This window comes from Silene latifolia, chromosome 2 (assembly GCF_048544455.1).
Source record: "Silene latifolia isolate original U9 population chromosome 2, ASM4854445v1, whole genome shotgun sequence".
Taxonomy (NCBI): domain Eukaryota; kingdom Viridiplantae; phylum Streptophyta; class Magnoliopsida; order Caryophyllales; family Caryophyllaceae; genus Silene; species Silene latifolia.
The window spans coordinates 114,753,927-114,760,613 of NC_133527.1; the positions used below are offsets into that span (position 1 = coordinate 114,753,927).

At 36.4% G+C, this 6,687-nt stretch overlaps 1 non-coding gene across 1 annotated transcript; it reads left to right on the forward strand.

Annotated features, from left to right (window-relative positions):
* Nucleotides 1–6,116: 6,116 nt before the first annotated feature.
* LOC141644979 (small nucleolar RNA R71) lies at nucleotides 6,117–6,223 on the forward strand. The gene has a single exon (XR_012544577.1). It is a non-coding gene; the product is annotated as a small nucleolar RNA R71 (small nucleolar RNA).
* The last annotated feature ends 464 nt before the right edge of the window (nucleotides 6,224–6,687 follow it).

Sequence of the window (6,687 nt, forward strand, 5' to 3'; positions counted from 1 at the left end):
TCATCTTGCCTAAAATGCAAGACTCGCATATACCATAAGATTCGAAATCAAATGGTTTGAGCACTTTTGATGAAGCAAGTCTCTTAATGCATCTTTCGTTTATGTGACCTAAACGACAATGCCAAAGGTAAGATTCATTTGGATCACCCGTTTTGAGCTTCTTAGTTTCCACATGATAAACGTCGTTAACATCATTTAAAACATAAATGCCTCCAATTGAAATGGCCTTGCCATAAACCACATCATTCAATGAAAAAGTACAACTATTGTCCTTAATCATCAAACAAAAGCCTTTCGCGTCTAATGCGGAAATGGAGATGATGTTCTTGGTTAAAGTTGGTACAAAATAACACTTATTTAAAAACAACTCTAAACCACTAGCTTAAGTGAGCACATAGGTCCCCACGAAAACGGACGCTACTCTAGCTCCATTGCCCATGCGGAGATCCACATCACCTTTTGCTAGTGCTTGCACATCCCTTAAACCCTGCAAATGATTACAAAGGTGAGAGCCACATCCGGTATCAAGTACCCAAGTGGAAGTGCAAGCATAATTAACGTCTATCACATAGAGAGAGGAAATCATACCAATAGGCGTCACACGCCCTTCCTTGAGATCCTCCAAGTATTTGGGGGAACTTCTCCTATAATGCCCCTTCCCATTACAATGGAAACATTCGGCCTCGGACAGTTGACACTTTTTGCCTTGGGATTGCCATTCTAAACGGCTTTCCCCTTTCCCTTGTTTGTTTCTTTGACGATTTCTTGAATTGGGACTTTTCCTTCCCCTTTCCCTTCTTAACTCCAAGGGACACGTTCTTTAACTTCATGGTTAGAACATCCCCTTTTCACTCCCACTAGCTTCCATATCCCTCTCCGCTTGGGTGAGGAGTGCATGAATTTCATGATAACTCTTATCCATGCCATTCATGTTGTAGTTTACCCTAAAGTGGACAAACTTGGTGGGAAGTGAGTGGAGGATTCGATCCACCACAAGAGTCTTAGGAATGTTACACCCTAGACGCTCTAGGATGTCGACATATTCGACCATTTTGAGCACATGGGGACCAACCTTTTGGCCTCTCTCAAGCTTTGCTTCAAAGAAGCGTGCCGCCGCATCGTATTGGCGGACTTTAGGTGTTTGTGAAAACATAGTAGTCATACGAGTGAATATCTCGTACGCATTTAAAGAAATGCATGAAAGCTTGAGCTTTGGGGACATCGACCATATCAACACATTTTTGATATCATTCGACATCCTCACATGGTCATCATAGGCGGTCCGCAGCGCCGATGAAGCCCTTGGACCGGGCTCGATGGGAGGAGCATCGGTCAAGTAAGTGAGCACGTTGTCGCACAACGCGGCGCTTTTGATGTTGGATTCCCATTCAAGAAAGTTACTACCGTCATCTTTTAGGATACATTTGTCCATTACGGACCTTAGCCATGAATCTTTTCCTAGTGGAGTAATCGATGGAGTTGATGAAGTTGCCATTGCGAATTAAAATGCTACAACAAAATAAGGAAAAATTAACATTCATTGTTTTAAAATTACTTGTGAAAACATGTTTAACAAGGTTTAACATTTATATAACGATCTCCCACTTAATTATATAAATGATTCTAAGACCCAAATTTTAAACAAAAGGGAGCATCGCTTGGGCGAAACATCCCATAATCGTGTAAATTCGGTAAGTCAACGGTTGACTAATTCTACCTCTAGAACTCTTGGTTGACGAATTTCCTTAAATCCATCTACTAGCCCCGGAATACAAGACCGTCTTATACCCCGTTGAGTCCAATCAACTTCGGTGCGTGATAACCGTTTACCACCCTACTTACCCGAGGTAAAAAGAAAACACCCTGCTTGGGCGAGCGTGACTCTAATGAACAAGGGATTCATAGGTGTTACTAATTGGTAAGGTTAATCTCAATTTTAGTTATGTGAGAGATCTTGTTAATTTAGTCATAAATTCCCTATAAGTGAACTAAGTCGGTGAATGTAAATGACGTGAATTGATGATAAAATGCATGTGAATGGCGATTTTGGCATGCACGAAAAATAAAAGCAAGCAAGCATATGAAAAATCCTAGTATGGCCTCCTAGTTAATAAAAACTAGACTATTACATATCGGAAACCAACTCCTTGGTCCCTTGCCTCTTCATAGGAACATCTTCCAAAGGGGCTTCTTCTAGTGGGATTTGGAACACCTTTCCAAAAATAGACTTCGTCTCGATGTAAATCCGTCTTTTGGAAACGCCGGGAAAAATAACTATTACAATCAAATTACATAGCTATTCCTATTATACATTAATTAATAAAATAAATAAAACTATTAATTAATTACAAACCGACGATACGAGATCGTATTTAAATTACAAACAAATCGCTATTCCCATTCATTTCGGATAATAACGATAAAAAATAACTAGGTCATACTAGGTACAATAAAATAAATAGTTTAAATAAATGACAATCATTCATTCAACTTAAATAAATATACTTAAAATGCTGTAAAAATGCCAAAATCGCCCTATCTTACAAACGTTGGTATACATCTCGGTTTTGTGGATTTAATCGATTTTTAACTTGTAAAAATCAATAATCAACTCTTAAATCTCATTTAAATCCAAAATAATTGTCCAATCTGTTTTGAACCTCAAAAATCAGTCCTCACTAATTTGACGATGAATAATTAGTTTGATTTGGTGATATTTTGCTAATTTAATCGGAAAAAACATAACTTTTAAGTAATAAATCCAAAATTAATGAAAATATTACCAAAAATTGAAACAAAAAATTTTTAGTATTCTGGAAAACTTCTAAGAACACCAACATGACAGAAAAAATGCCCAAAAATTTCGAACAAATTTTATGAAGAAAAAGATCGATATTTATCGGTTTTTAACCACTAAAACCAATCAACATCAAAACAAGGTGAAATAACATTTTAAATTTCACTTTTAACTTCTAAATCATATTTTCAAATGTACATAAATTTATCAAGGGCAGGAACAAATATTTCGAGTATATGATTAATTTATTTCACTTTTATCGACTTTTAACTCATAAAATCAATAAACATGCAAAACTTCAAACCAACCTTCGAAATTTTACATACAATCTGTAGAAAATATGCATGAAACACCATAAAAATTTCATGACCCGAATCAACATTTAACTATTTTTAGTTAACTCTTAACCAAAATACGGCATTTTTGACTCGGTTTTCTACAAAAAACATTAAAAATAGCAAAATAATTTCACAAATCACCAAATTTTACCACAAACCTTTTGAAATTAGTAGGTATTCATGCCCAAAAATTTTCGTGCTAAAACCTCTTCTAACACAATTTTTGAGTTTTTTAAAATTATCTCATAATTTATTAAGTATGCTCAAAATCAACATGCAAATTACAAGCCTAGCTCATGATACCACTTAAAATATCATAGATCCTAATTTAGACTCTCTAATTAAAAAAAATTATCTCATAATATGTTATTTTAGTGATCTATGTAACATGCAAGCTAATATAAAAGCATAAAAATAAAGATTAAGGAAATACAATTTCCTTACATAGATTTAGATGGTAATATGGGCACAAACTAGATCACCTATCTAGTTAGTTCTTGTGCTAATGAAATGTGGAAGATCCACCTTAACCAAATCTTCAAAGAGAAGACCTCCTTCTAGTAGCACCCAAGAACAACACCCAAATTCCTAACAAATATTAACTAGATATTATGCTAGAAATACCCTTGATTATATGTAAATATTACTAACACTCTTAGTAATTATTTTTGATTACTAACTTCTTAGTAAAAATGGTTTTTATTATTTTTAGAGAGAGAGATAGAGAGAGAGAGAGAGAGATGATTTTCACATACAAATGTTCAAAGTATGAGAAAAAATGAACAATTGAATAGAGTGTAGGAGGAGGGGAGGCGGCTCCTATAGAGGAGGTGGAGTGTGCTTTTTTCCTTTCTTTTTTATGTCCAATAGAAAATGGTTTTGATAAGAACAAAAGTTTTATGGGAAGATAAATTGTGTAAGTGGAATTATTGTGTGTAAGGTAACACACTATTCCAATTACACGAATTCCATGACCCATTTACGGGTTGAAATCGGTTCTTATAATTGTCGCACAAATACGTGTAATTTTACTTTAAACATCGTTTTATGTTTAAATGTTTTCCGATTAGTTTTGTCCAAAACACTCCGTAAATATACGCGTATCGCTACACATATTATTTACGTACTAATATTAATCACATTAATCAATTAGTGCAATTTTAGTGAATTAACAATTAATTTACTAAAACCAGTCTCAAAAATTTATTATTCAATTATCGCATAATTAAATAATAACAACCGCGCCTCGAGTTCGCAACTCGAAATATCTCTAAAAATAATCGACTAACCTATTAGTCAATAAATCAAGGGACTAAATAAATTGTATCTCATACAATTAATTAGTTATCAATTGGGGTTCGTTCCTTTAGGTGTGACCGAAAGGGGTCAGTTGATCACCGCCGTCTCACGACAATAACGTCAAACTCTAGTCAGCCAACCGTTATCGATTTACGTTAATCAACTAACGAGGATCAAACAATAAATATCCTGATGATATTCCTTTAATGAGATTTAATACGTAAACGCACTATTGTGGAGGACACTAACTCCAACAGTTGGTGCATTTGAGCTCTCCCATTCCTAGCCTCTTACATAGCGAGTATGGCATGACACTTGCACTTGCTCCAAGGTCACATAATGCTTTGTTGATTGTAGTGTCGCCAATGGTACATGGGATAGAAAAGCTTCCCGGATCTTTGAGCTTTGGAGGGGAACTCCCTTGAAGAATAGCACTACTCACTTTGGTAAAGGCAATAGTCTCTAGCTTTCGGATGGATTTCTTCTTGGTAAGAATGTCAATCATATACTTTGCATAGGCCGGAACATGATTGATCAATTCCATGAATGGGATTGAGACTTCTAAGTTCTTCACAATTTCCATGAACTTTCCAAGTTGATTATCAAGCTTAGGCTTAGCTTATCGACTTGGGAATGGAAGTCTAATCACAATAGGCTCTTTTTCCTTAGCCTTCTCTTCATTCTTCTTCTTTGAAACTTCATGGGAAGTAGGATCTACCTCTTTAGAGTTCTCCACAACTCCTTGCTTGTCACTAACATCCACAATATCTTCTTCAATTGGCCTCTTCGGTCCTTCATATCTTGTACCACTCTTCAAATGGATGGCACTAACTGTCTCATGTCTTGGGGGATTACCTTGAGGAGGTAGTTTCCCCTTTTGTCTTTGAAAGCTAGAAGATGCTAATTGAGTCATTTGAGTCTCTAACATTTTGGTGTGGGCAAGAATGTTGTTGATGGTGATTTTCTTAGCTTGGCTATCTTTTTGCATTTGGGTGAAAAATTCTTATTGGTTCTTTTGCATTTAGAGAACCGCTTTTTGAACATCAAAGCTTTAGTCATTGGGTTGGTTGTAGGAAGTTTGATTTTGGTAACCTTAGTTTGGTTGAAAAAGGGTCTTTGAGCTTGGTTTCTCATTGGAGGTGGGGTGTATGTTTGTTGGGGGATTTTGGACATTTTGACTCTTGTATGAAAGATTTGGATGGAATTTGGTATTCTCATTATTGTAGTTGGAATAAGGGGTACCACTCTTGTATGCTTGGAAAGCATTAACTTCTTCATTTGTTCCCCTACATTCATTTTGATCATGTCCCAAGGTTCCACAACTTTCACATACTCCACTTGGGATTGAGGATGATGCCACCATAGCATTAACATGTTGTTTAGGTGATTTGGAGGCTTCATCAAGCTTAGTCATGGCCTTCTCAAACTTCAAATTGATGGTGTCAATATGAGCACTTAATTGAGCACCCAATTGAGTGATGTAATCTACCTCATGCTTTCCTCCTCTTATGGCCTTTCGAGGCCTACTATATTGGGAATTATGAACCGCCATCTCTTCGATTTTGGCCCACGTTTGATTGTCATCAACTTCGGTAAACATCCCATTGGATCCCATATTAAGAATATTGCGGGAGTCTTCATATAGGCCGTTCCAAAATTGTTTCACAAGGAACCACTCACTCAGTCCATGGTGTGGACAAGAACGACAAGTGTCCTTAAATCTCTCCCATGCTTCATATAATGATTCCTCATCCCTTTGCTTGAACCCGGTGATTTGGGCTCTCAACATATTTGTCTTCTCTGGAGGATAGAATTTCTTGTAGAAGGCAAGTGCTAACTTCTTCCATGAATAAATACCAAGTGTAGCCTTGTCTAGGCTCTTTAACCATTGCTTTGCGGTACCGATCAAAGAAAAAGCAAACAATACCCATCAGATTTGGTCTTGAGTAACTCCGGTTTGAGAAATTGCATCACAATAGTCACAAAAAGTCTTCATATGTGAATGAGGGTCTTCACTAGGCATCCCTCCAAATTGACTTCTCTTAACTAATTGTATGAATGCGGATTTGGCAATGAAATTACCGGTTAAATGTAGTGGTGTAAGAGTACCGTTTGGTAGGTTCTCCTCGGTTGGTACAGAATGTGATGAAAATTTAGGCATTGTGGTTTGATTTTGTGGTGGGTTTTGAATTGGGTTATCCTCTCCTTCTCTTGCAAAAGGGTTGGTAAACTCAATGTTATTTGGTTGAATGT